The following is a 12918-nucleotide window of genomic DNA, read 5'->3' on the forward strand; positions in this document are numbered from 1 at the left end:
TCACCACGCCTAGCTAATTTTTTGTATTTTTAGTAGAGACAGGGTTTTGCCATGTTGGCTAGATTGGTCTTGAACTCTTGACCTCAAGTGATCCACCCTCCCTGGCCTCCCAAAGTGCTGGGATTACAGGTGTGAGCCACTGTGCCTACCCTCACAGATGTACTTTTGAGCAAAAGAAGACAAACACTCTAAAAGAGAACTTTTATGATTCTGTTTGTATGAAGTTCAAAATTAGGCTCAAATAATCTTTCTTTTCTTCTTTTTTTTTTTTTTTGAGACGGAGTCTCGCTCTGTCGCCCAGGCTGGAGTACAGTGGCGGGATCTCAGCTCACTGCAAGCTCCGCCTCCCGGGTTCACGCCATTCTCTTGCCTCAGCCTCCCGAGTAGCTGGGACTACAGGCGCCCGCCACCTCACCCGGCTAGTTTTTTGTATTTTTTAGTAGAGACGGGGTTTCACCGTGTTAGCCAGGATGGTCTCGATCTCCTGACCTCGTGATCCGCCCGTCTCGGCCTCCCAAAGTGCTGGGATTACAGGCTTGAGCCACTGCGCCCGGCTTTTTTTTTTTTTTTTTTTTGAGACGGAGTCTCGCTCTGTTGCCCAGGCTGGAGTGCAGTGGCCGGATCTTGGCTCACTGCAATCTCTGTCTCCCGGGTTAACGCCATTCTCCTGCCTCAGCCTCCCCAGTAGCTGGGACTACAGGCACCCGCCACCTCGCCCGGTGAGTTTTTTTTTTTGTATTTTTTAGTAGAGATGGGGTTTCACTGGGTTAGCCAGAATGGTCTCGATCTCCTGACCTCGTGATCCGCCCGTCTCGGCCTCCCGAAGTGCTGGGATTACAGGCTTGAGCCACCGCGCCTGGCCTCAAATAATCTTTCATGATAGATATCAGAATAATAACTACCTGTAGGAGGACACAATGGAGCCTTCTGAGGTGTTGGAAATTGTCTGTCTTGTTTTGAGTGGTGGTCACATGGGTGAATTGATATGTAAAATTTCATGGAGGTGTACACTTAAAATATGTAGACTGACTTACTGTATATGTTATACCTTGATAGAAAAGTAGAAAATAAAAAACAAGATTGGTTCCTTGTAGCTCCTATATCTCCTGTACATCTTATGACATGGAGGTGTTAGCTCTGTAATTGATGGAGCCCCTTCCCTAGTCTGATTAGGAACACAGTTGATGGGTACTGTACTTGTTTTAGATTTACTGTTTTCTGTAAATAACATAATTTTCTTTATAGAATAAACCTGTTTGAGGAGTTTTGAATAATGCATTAATGTATTTTACTGAGGGAAGTTTCTGAGGAGAGGGCAGTTTGTTACACTTTCAGTGGTTACATTTTTAAAAGTTTCTATTAATATTGACTACATAGAAGAACACTTATGAATGAGTATCCACATTTTCTAAGTATTAAAAATTCTATTCAGTTACTATTACCATAATATAAACTTGAATGTACAACATGAGTGTCTTAAAGATATATGTTAAATAAAGAAGTAAAAGCCTTTCCATATCTGGTTAATTTCTGGTGCTTTTTATTCTGCATCTGTGTAATCATCTGAGTAGAATTATGATGGATTATAAATGATAGGAAAAGAAACTCATGGTTTTGTGACATTAGACAAAGGTTAATCAGGAAGGGAAAAAAGTCTAAAATATGTGTATTTTGTGCCTTTTTACCATCATCATTATTGTTGAAATTGTGTTGCATTGAAAATTTACCCAAGGGCCAGGCATGGTGGCTCATGCCTGTAATCCCAGCACGGAGGCTGAGGTGAACAGATTACCTGAGGTCAGGGGTCCGAGACCAGTCTGGCCAACGTGGCAAAACCCCATCTCTACTAAAAATACAAAAATTACCTGGGCGTCGTGGCGGGCGCCTATAGTCCCAGCTACTCAGGAGGCTGAGGCAGGAGAATCGCTTGAACCTGGGAGGCAGAAGTTGCAGTGAGCCAAGATTGTGCCACTGCACTCCAGCCTGGGTGACAGAGCAAGGCTCCGTCTCATTATATAATAAAATGTAACAACAACAAAAAAAGCCTTGGATGAGCCTGCTAATTTTTTGTTCTTTTAATCTTTGGTTCTGTCTGCATAGTTTTATGATATTTGCTCGGTTAGATCACTAGAGAACTATCTAGAGTTTGATTAATCCCTAGAGCTGGACTCTTTCAGACTTCGTGTTTCTGAAGGGGCATACTTTTTTTTTGTTTGTTTTTGAGACAGGGTCTTGCTGTGTTGCCCAGGCTGGTCTTGAACTCCTGGACTCAGGTGATCCTCCTGCCTTGGCTTCCCCAACTCCTGGAATTAAAACTGTGAGCTACCACGCCCAGCCAGGAGTGCTTTATTTTTATTTATTTTTTATTTTTTTCTAGACGGAGTCTTGCTCTGTAGCCCTGGCTGGAGTGCAGTGGTGTGGTCTCAGCTCACTGCAGCCTCCACCTATTGGATTCAAGCAGTTCTCCTGCCTCAGCTTCCCGAGTAACTGGGATTACAGGTGCACGCCACCATGACTGGCTAATTTTTGTATTTTTAGTAGAGATGAGGTTTCACCATGTCAGCCAGGCTGGTCTCAAACTCCTGACCTCGTGATCCACCCACCTCGGCCTCTGAAAGCGCTGGAATTATAGGCATGAGCCACTGCAGCTGGCCTAGAGGAGTGCTTTATATGCTTTTTTGCCCTTTTCCCTTCATTTATTTATTTATTTTGAGACAAAGTCTTGCTCTTGTTACCCAGGCTGGAGTGCAGTGGCGCAATTTTGGCTCACTGTGTCCTCCATCCACCTCTTGGGTTCAAGCGGTTTTCCCACCTCAGCCTCCCGAGTAGCTGGGATTACAGGCACCTACCACCACACCCAGCTAATTTTTGTATTTTTAGTAGAAATGGGGTTTCACCATGTTGGCCAGGCTGGTCTTGAATTCCTCACCTCAGGTGATCCACCCACCTCGGCCTCCAAAAGTGCTGGGATTATAGGCATGAGCCACTGCACCTGGCCTATTTAATTTTTTTTGAGATGGAGTCTCATTCTTGTTGCCCAGGCTGGAGTGCAATGGCGTGATCTCAGCTCACTGCAACTTCGCCTCCCAATTTCAAGTGATTCCCCTGCCTCAGCCTCCCAAGTAGCTGGGATTACAGGAATGCGCCACCATGCCCAGCTAACTTTTTTTTTTTTTGAGACTGAGTCTCGTTCTTGTTGCCCAGGCTGGAGTGCAATGGCACGATCTCAGCTCACTGCATCCTCCGCCTCCCGGGTTCAAGCAATTCTCCTGCTTCAGCCTCCTGAGTAGCTGGGATTACAGGCACACGCCACCACAGTTGGCTAATTTTTGTATTTTTAGTAGAGACGGGGTTTCACCTCTTTGGTCAGGCTGGTCTCGAACTCCTGACCTTGTGATCTGCCCACCTCAGCCCTCCATAGTGCTGGGATTACAGGTGTGAGCCACTGCGCCCAGCCAATTTTGTATTTTTAGTAGATATGGGGTTTCATCATGTTGGTCAGGCTGGTCTCGAACTGGTGACCTCATGTGATCCACCTGCCCCGTCATCCCAAACTGCTGGAATTACAAACGTGAGCCACCACACTCAGTCGGGATATACTCTTTTACCAGAGGGGTGCTTTATATCCTTTTTTGCCCCTTTATGTCTGAAATTAGTATTTGAAACAGCTTCAAGTGCTGGTTTTTTTTTTTAATGTAAAAACATTGACCCAGTGTTTCACTTTGTGCTTAACATGTGTATTTATATTTATCTGCTAGCTATTTCCTGACTTCCTTGTGTGAATGGGGAAGTGTTAGGTTTCATATCTTATATAGGATTTTGCATAGAATATGCTTAAGAATACTGTATTTTTTAGAACCATTTTCACAAATAGCCAAGACATTTAGATATAAACATAAACTCCTGAGCTCAGTGATCTTCCTGCCTCAGCCTCTGAAAGTGCTGAGATTACAAGTGTGAGCCACCATGCCTGGCCTATTTCACCATTAAGTATGATGTTAGCTGTAATTGTTTCATAGATGCCAGCTTTCCCGCCCCTTTTTAAATATAGTAAATGATTGTTAAATTTTGTCCAATTATCTTTCTGCATTTATTGATATGATTATACATGATTTCATCACTTATTTTGTTAATGTGATGGAAGGCATTGATTTTTTTAAAATTAAACTTCTGAGATAGTTGTAGATTCACATGCCATTGTAAGAAATAATACAGAGAGATTCCTTATGCCCTACCCAGTTTTCCCTGTTGGTAACATCTTGCAAAACTAGAATACAGTATCACTACTAGGATACTGACATTGATATGGTCAAATGTAAAATAGTTCCATTACTACAAGAGTCCCTCATGTTGCCACTCTCTTGCCCAGGCTGGAGTACATTGTCATGACCTCACTGCGATTTCCGCCTCCCAGGTTCAAGTGATTCTCCTGCCTCAGCCTCCCGAGTAGCTGGGACTATAGGCGCTCACCACCACGCCTGGCTAATTTTTGTATTTTTGGTAGAGATGGGGCTTCGCCATGTTGGCCAGGTTGGTTTTGAACTCGTGACCTCAGGTGATCCACCCTCCTCAGCCTCCCAAAGTGCTGGGATTACAGGCATCAGCCACCATGCCCAGCCCTGTTCTCCATTTCTATAGCTTTGTGATTTCAAGAATGTTACACAAATGGAATCATACAGAACACAACCTTTTGGGGTTGGCATTTTTACTTTTTGCCCCGTGGTATGGATGTACCACTGTTTGTTTATTCACCCATTGAGGTCATCTGGGTTGTTTCCAGTCTGTAGCTTTTTTGAGTAAATGTGATCTGGAACACTTGTGTACAGGGTTTTTTTGTTGTTTTTTTTTTTTAATTTTTGAGACGGAGTTTCGCTCTTGTTGCCCAGAATGGAGTGCAATGGTGCGATCTCAGCTCACCACAACCTCTGCCTCCTGGGTTCAAGCGATTCTCCTGCCTCGGCCTCCCAAGTAGCTGGGATTACAGGCATGCGGCACCATGCCCAGCTGATTTTGTGTTTTTAGTAGAGACGGGGTTTCTCCATGTTGGTGAGGGTGGTATCAAACTCCCGGCCTCGGGTGATCCGCCTGCCTCAGACTCCCAAAGTACTGGGATTACAGGCATGAGCCACCATGCCCAGCCTGTGTACAGGTTTTTGTGTGAACCTAGGTCTTCCTTTCTCTGGGATAAATGACCAGGAGTGCAATTGCTGGGTCATGTTGTAGTTGCATGTTTAGGTTTTTGGGTTTTTGTTTTTTTTTTGAGACGGAGTCTTTGTCACCCAGGCTAGAGTGCAGTGGCGCCATCTTGGCTCACTGCAAGCTCCGCTTCCTGGGTTCATGCCATTGTCCTGCCTCAGCCTCTCGAGTAGCTGGGACTACAGGCACCTGCTACCATGCCCGGCTAATTTTTTTGTATTTTTAGTAGAGACGGGGTTTCACCGTGTTAGCCAGGATTGTCTCGATCTCCTAACCTTGTGATCCGCCCGTCTTGGCCTCCCAAAGTGCTGAGATTACAGGCGTGAGCCACCGCACCCAGCCTTGGATTTTTTTGTTTTGTTTTGTTTTGTTTTGTTTTTGAGACAGTCTCTTGCTCAGGCTAGAGTGCAGTGGTGCGATCACGGCTCACTGCAACTTCCACCTCCCAGGTTCAAGCGATTCTCATGCCTTAGCCCCTCAAGTAGCTGGGATTACAGGTGTGTGCCACCATACCTGGCTGATTATTACATGTTTCGTTTTTTAATAACCTGCCAGGATGTTTTCCAGAGTGGCTGTACTATTCAATATTTGGACTAGCAATGTACGAGTGATCCATTTTTTCCACATTCTTACTAGCACTTGGTGTTATCACTATATTTTAGCCATTTTGAAAGGTATATATATCCTAGATACTACTCTTTTGTCATTGTCAGATAGGTGCTTTACAAGTATTTTCTCCCAGTCTGTAACCTGTCTTTTGTGGAATAAAAATTTTTAATTTTCAAGATGTCTAGTTGATCAGCTTTCCTTTTTATGCATTGTGCTTTTGGTGTCAAGTCTAAGAACTCTTTGCCTAGCCCTAGATCTTGAGGGTTTCTCTTATGTTTTTTATAAAAGTTTTAGAGTTTGATGTTTTACATTTAAGTTCATGATCCATTTTGAGTAAATTTTTGTATAAAGTGTGAAACTTAGTTTGAGGTTCATTTTTTTGCTGATGGATTTCCATTTGCTCCAGCGCTATTGTTGTAAAAACTACGCTGCCTGCATTGAATTGTTTTTGCACTTTGTCAAAAATCAGTTGGGCATATTTTTGTGAGTCTGTTTCTGGGTTCTGCCTTCTATTTTATCGATTTACATGTCTGTCCCTCTGCCAGTACTACATAATCTTGATTATTATAATTGTGTAAGTCTTGAAATCAGGTGGACTGATTGTTCCCACTTTCTTTGAAAAAATTGATTTAGCACCCAGGCATGGTAATCCTGTAATCCCAGCACTTTGGGAGGCTGAGGTGGGTGGATCACGGGTCAGGAGTTCAAGACCAGCCTGGCCAAGATGGTGAAATCCCTTCTCTACTAAAAATACAAAAACTAGCTGGGCGTGGTGGCGGGCGCCTGTAATGCCAGCTACTTGGCAGGCTGAAGCAGAAAATTGCTTGAACCCGGGAGGTGGAGGCTGCATTGAGCCAAGATTGTGCCACTGCACTCCAGCCTGGGTGACAGAGTGAGACTCCGTCGCAAACAAAACAAAACAAGTGATTTAGCTATTTTAGTTTCTTTGCCTTTCTATGTGAATTTTAAATTAACTTTGTCTTGCTGGGATTTTGATAAGAATGGCATTGATCCTTTATATCAATTTGGGGAGAATTTACATACTTTATGTTGAGTCTTTTAATCCATGAACATGTTATATCTGTTACATTTAGCATTTTGATTTTTTCCTCAGTGTTGCATATTTTCAGTATACAAATCATGTACCCTTTTTTTTTAGATTTACACCTAGTCCTTTATTTTTTGAGCAATTGTAAATGGTATTGTATTTTAAATTTCATTGCCCATGTGTTCATTGCCAATATACTGAAATAAGTTAGCTTTTGTATGTTTATCCTGCATCCCACAATCTTGCTGAACTCATTTGTTCTAAGACTTTTTGTAGATTATGGGGAATTTCTACATAGACAGTTATGTCATCTGCAAATGGGGACAGTTTTGTTTGTTCCTTTCCAAACCGTATGCCTTTTTTTTTTTTTTTTTAATCTGTTTCTTGCGTTTTTGCAAGAACTTCTAGGGCTGTGTTGAGTGAGAGTGGATATCCTTGCCTTGTTCATGTTCTTATAGGGAAAGCATTCAGTCTTTCACCATTTAATATAATGTTAGCTGTAGGCACTTTTTAGATGCCTTTACCAGATTAATGAAGTTCCTCTCTATTCCCATTTTTCTGGGAGACTTTTTTAAAAAGAATGAATGGGTGTTGAATTTTGTCAGATGCATTTTCTGTGTCGGTTGCTATGAACATGTGTTTTTCTTATTTAGCCTGTTGATATGGTAGATTATATTGATTGACTTTCTGATATTGAGTCAGTATTGCATCCTTGGAATAAACTCCACCTAGGAGTGGTATATCATTTTTTTTTGAGACAGAGTCTTGCTCTGTCGCCCAGACTGGAGTGCAGTGCGTGATTGCGACTCACTGTAAGCTCCGCCTCCTGGGTTCACACCATTCTCCTGCCTCAGCCTCTAGAGTAGCTGGGACTACAGGTGCATGCTACCACGCTTGGCTAATTTTTTGTATTTTTAGTAGGGATGGGATTTCACCATATTAGCTAGGATGGTCTTGATCTCCTGACCTTGGGATCCGCCCGTCTTGACCTCCCAAAGTGCTGGGATTACAGGCGTGAGCCACAGCACCTGGCCGGGTGTGGTGTATAATTCTGTATGTTTATTGTTTTGTTTTTTATTTTTATTTTTAGAGATGGTGTCTTGCTTTGTTGCCCAGGCTGGAGTGCAGTGGTGTGATCATAGCTCACTCCATCCACTGACTCATGGACCCAAGCTCCCCTCCCGCCTCAACCTCCCAAGTAGCTGAGATTACTGATATGCACCACCACACCTATTGTTTTTTTTTTTTGGTTTTTTTTTGGTAGAAATAAGGTCTCACTCTGTTGCCCAGGCTGGCTTCAAACTCCTGGCCTCAAGCAATCCTTCCACCTTGGCCTCCCAAAGTGTTGGGATTACAGGTGTGAGCCACTGAGCCTGGATCATTATTGTTGAATTGTTGGGTGATATTTCGATAAGGAATTTTATGTTTACATTCGTGGGGGATAGTATTCTGTAGTTTTGTTTTTGTACTATTGTTGTCACGTCTTGGTATCAAGATAATATTTCTGTATTGATGTGATAAAGTTATATGATTTTCTCATTCTGTTAAAATGATTTAAAATTGATCAGTTTTTAAAATACCAAACCAATTTTGCATTCTAGGAGTAGAGACCTAGATATACGTGATATATTAGACTTTTAAAATTGATTGCTGGATTTGATTTGTTAATATCTTGTTGAAGGTTTTTGGTCTATATTTGTGCAGGATGTTGATCTTTTTCTTATAAAGCCTTTGTGGGGAGGCTTTCACTTCAGAGTTATGCTAGCTACATTGAACAAATTGGGAAATGTTTCTTTCTTTTTTTTAATTTTTATTTTTGAGACAGAGTCTTGCTCTGTCACCTGGGCTAGAATGCAGTGGTGCGATCTTTGCTCACTGCAACCTTCCCTTCTGCGTTCAAGCCATTCTCCTGCCTCTGCCTCTTGAGTAGCTGGGATTACAGGTGTGTACCACCACACCTGGCTAATTTTTGTTGTTGTTGTTATTTTTAGTAGTGATGGGGTTTCACCATGTTGACCAGGCTGGTCTTGAACTCCTGAACTCAAGTGATCTACCGTCCTGAGTCTTCCAAAGTGCTGCGATTACAGGTGTGAGCCACTGTGCCCAGACTTTTTTTTTTTTTTGAGATGGAGTCTTGCTCTGTCACCCAAGCTGCAGTGCGGTGGCGTGATCTTGGGTCACTGCAACCTCTGCCTCCTGGATTCAAGTGATTCTCCTGCCTTAGCCTCCTGAGTAGCTGGGATTATAGGCGCGTGCCAGCACGCCTGGCTAGTTTTTGTATTTTTAGTAGAGACGGGTTGCACAGTGTTGGCCAGGCTGGTCACAAACTGCTGACCTCAAGTGATCCACCTGCCTCAGTCTCCCAGAGTGCTTGGATTACAGGCATGAGCCATTGTGTCCAGCCTCATTCTCCTGTGTTTTCTAAAAGTTTGTATGAGATTGACATTATTTTTTTCTTAAAATGTTTGATAAAATTAACTAGTAAAACTGTCTAGTTCAGACTTGGTTAAAAAGAAAAACCGCCAGTAAAGCCATCTAGGCCTGGATTTTTCTTTGTAGGAAGGTTTTAAGTGACATAATCAATTTGTTTTTTTCTATTAAATAGACTTTATTTTTTAGAGCAGTTTTAGTTTCAGGGAAAAATTGAGCCCAAAGTACTGAAGGTTCCCATATATCTCACTGTTGTCACCCTATAAGCCCCCCTGCTGTCAACACTACCACAGTTGTATTCGTTACAATTGGTGAATCTACACTGACACATCATTGTCATCCAGAGTCCATAGTTAACATTAGGGTTCACTCTTGGTGTTGTACATTCTGTGGGTTTTGAAGTGACACGTGTCTACCATTATAGCATCAAACAGAATAGTTTCACTGCCCTAAAAATTCTCTTGTGTTCTGCCTATTCACCTCCCACCCCCACCCCACCAGCCACTGGTGTCCACTGCTCCTTTTACTGTCTCCATAGTTTTGCCTTTTCCAGAAAACCTTGTAGCTGGAATCATAGTATGTATGTATCCTTTTCACTTTGGCTTCTTTCACTTAGCAATGTGCTCTTAAGTTTCCTCCATGTCTTTTCATGGCTTGATAGCTCATTTCTTTTTTGTGCTGAATCATATTCCATTGTCTGGATGTGCCATAGTTCATTCATTCATTCACCTACTGAAGGATGTCTTGATTGCTTCCAAATTTGAGCAATTTTGAACAGAGCTGGTGTAAACATCCACGTGCAGATTTATGGTGGACGTAAATTTTCAGTTCATCTGGGTAAATACCAAGGAGAGTGATTGCTGAATCAGATGGTATATTTAGTTTTGTGAGAAACTACCTTACTAATATGCATATGCAGGCTAGGCGCAGTGGCTCATGCCTGTAAACCCATCTCTTAGGAGGCCGAGGCAGGTGGATCACTTGAGGTCAGGAGTTTGAGACCAGCCTGGGCAACATGGTGAAACCCCGTCTCTACTGGAAAACAAACAAACAAAAAAAATTAGCTTGGTGTGTGGTGGCGCGTGCCTGTAGTTCCAATTACTTGGAAGGCTGAGGCAGGAGAATTGCTTGAACCTGGGAGGCAGAGGCTGCAATGAGCTGAGATCGTGCCACTGCACTCCAGCCTGGCCGGTAGAGCGAGACTCAGTCTCTAAATAAATAAATAAATAAATAAATAAAAGAGGCCAGGCACAGTGGCTCACGCCTGTAATCCCAGCACTTTGGGAGACTGAGGCAGGTGGATCACGAGGTCAGGAGTTTGAGACCAGCCTGACCAACATGGTGAAACCCCATCTCTACTAAAAATACAAAAATTAGCCAGGCATGGTGGTGCATGCCTGTAATCCCAGCTACTCAGGAGGCTGAGGCAGGAGAACTGCTTGAACCTGGGAGGTGGAGGATGCAGTGAGCCAGGATTGTGCCACTGCATTCTAGCCTGGGCAACAGAGTGAGACTCCATCTCAAAAAAAAAAAAGAAAAAAAAAAAGAAAAAAATGCATACTCATCATTGGCTGCATCATTTTGCGTTCCTGTCAGCAATGAATGATGGTTTTTGTTGCTCCACATCCTCATCAGCATTTGGTGTTGTCAGTGTTTTGGATTTTGGCCATTCTGACAGGTGTGTAGTAGCATCTCATTGTTGTTTTAATTTCCATTAATTCACTAATGATGTGATGTAGAGCATCTTTTCATATGCTTGCCTGTCATGTCCATGTCTTCTTTAGTGAAGTATCCTTTCGGGTCTCTTGCTCATTTTTTTTTTTTTTTTTTTTTTGAGGTGGAGTCTCGCTCTGTTGCCCGGACTGGAGTGCAGTGGCCAGATCTCAGCTCACTGCAAGCTCCGCCTCCCGGGTTTACGCCATTCTCCTGCCTCAGCCTCCCGAGTAGCTGGGACTACAGGCGCCCGCCACCTCACCCGGCTAGTTTTTGTATTTTTAGTAGAGACGGGGTTTCACCGTGTTAGCCAGGATGCTCTTGATCTCCTGACCTCGTGATCCGCCTATCTCGGCCTCCCAAAGCACTGGGATTACAGGCTTGAGCCACCGCGCCCGGCCCTCTTGCTCATTTTTTCATCAGGTTATTCATTTTCTTATTGTTGAGTTTTGTTTTGTTTTTTTTTTTTTTTTTTTTTTTTTTTGAGACGGAGTCTCGCTCTGTCGCCCAGGCTGGAGTGCAGTGGCCGGATCTCAGCTCACTGCAAGCTCCGCCTCCCGGGTTCACGTCATTGTCCTACCTCAGCCTCCCGAGTAGCTGGGACTACAGGCGCCCGCCACCTTGCCTGGCTGGGTTTTTTTTTTTTTGTATTTTTTAGTAGAGACAGGGTTTTACCGTGTTAGCCAGGATGGTCTCGATCTCCTGACCTCGTGATCCATCTGTCTCGACCTCCCAAAGTGCTGGGATTACAGGCTTGAGCCACTGCGCCCGGCCTATTGTTGAGTTTTAAGAGTTCTTGGTATGTTATGGATAACAGACCTTTATCAAATATGTCTTTTGCAAATATTTTCTCTTAGTTTGTGTCTTGTCTTATTCTCTTGATAAATTCGGTTTTTAAAATAGACATGCAGCTACTCAGATTTTTTATTTCTTGTATCAGTTTTGATAACTTTTGTCTAAGAATTTCTCCATTTCGTCTAGTTGTCAGATTTACTGGTGTAAGGTTATTTTTTAATGTCTGTGATATCTCTTTGTTCATTTCTGATATTAATAAAATGTTTTATCTTTTTTCTTTATTAGGCATTTACCAACTTGTTTAATATTTTCAAAGAGCTAATTTTTGGTTTATTTTTCTTAGTTTCTTGTTTCACTGGTTTCTGCTCTTGATTTCCTTTCTATAACATCAGGTTAATCTGTTCTTTTTTTTACTAATACTTAAGATGGAATCTCAGATAATTGATTTTAGACCTTTCTTTCCTAATATAAGCACTTAAAGTTATACATTCCCCCTTTTACGCACTATATTAAGCACGTCATACAAAAGGTGGTATTGTGTTTTCATTATCATTGAGTTCAAACCATTTTCTGACTGCCCTTTTGATTTCTTTTACCCATAGGTTATTTGGAAATGTCTTGCTTAATTTCCAGATATTTGGGAATATTCTAAATATCTATTTTTATCAATTTTAAATTTAATTCTCTTGTGGGTAGAGGATATATTTTATGTGATCTCAGTCTTTTTAACTTTATTCATACTTGTTTAAGGCCCAACATATATGCGTGAACATTCTGTATAGACTTGAAAAGGATATATATTCTGTAGTTGTTAGGTTTAGTGTTATGTAATACCTTCAATTGGCTTTAAAAATTTTTTTTAGGCCAAGCGCAGTGGTTCATGTCTGTAATTCCAGCACTTTGGGAGGCCGAGGTGGGGGGATTGCTTCAGGCCAGGAGTTTGAGACTAGCCTGGGCAACATAGCAAGTCTCAAATTAGCTGGGATTGGTAGCACAGGACTCCAGTCGTAGCTACTCAGGAGGCTGAGGTGGGAGGATTGACTGGTTGGGCCTGGGAGGTTGAGGCTGCAGTGAGCTATGATGGCACTACTGCACTCCAGGCTAGGTAACAGAGTGAGACTCTGTGT

At 42.5% G+C, this 12918-nt stretch overlaps 1 protein-coding gene across 2 annotated transcripts in view; it reads left to right on the forward strand.

Annotated features, from left to right (window-relative positions):
• The window catches only part of EDC3 (enhancer of mRNA decapping 3), a 59990-nt gene that overhangs the window by 7517 nt on the left and 39555 nt on the right, over nt 1-12918 (forward strand). The window contains exon 2 of one of the 2 annotated variants that reach the window (XM_033189373.1): nt 10880-10961. The exons of the other annotated variant lie outside the window; for it this stretch is intronic. The gene's annotated coding sequence lies outside the window, so the exon portion shown is untranslated. The remainder of the gene's footprint in view (nt 1-10879; nt 10962-12918) is intronic. 2 annotated transcript variants of the gene reach the window in all.

The sequence above is a fragment of the Trachypithecus francoisi genome, unplaced genomic scaffold, assembly GCF_009764315.1.
Source record: "Trachypithecus francoisi isolate TF-2019V2 unplaced genomic scaffold, Tfra_2.0 Lachesis_group3, whole genome shotgun sequence".
Classification (NCBI taxonomy): Eukaryota; Metazoa; Chordata; class Mammalia; order Primates; family Cercopithecidae; genus Trachypithecus; species Trachypithecus francoisi.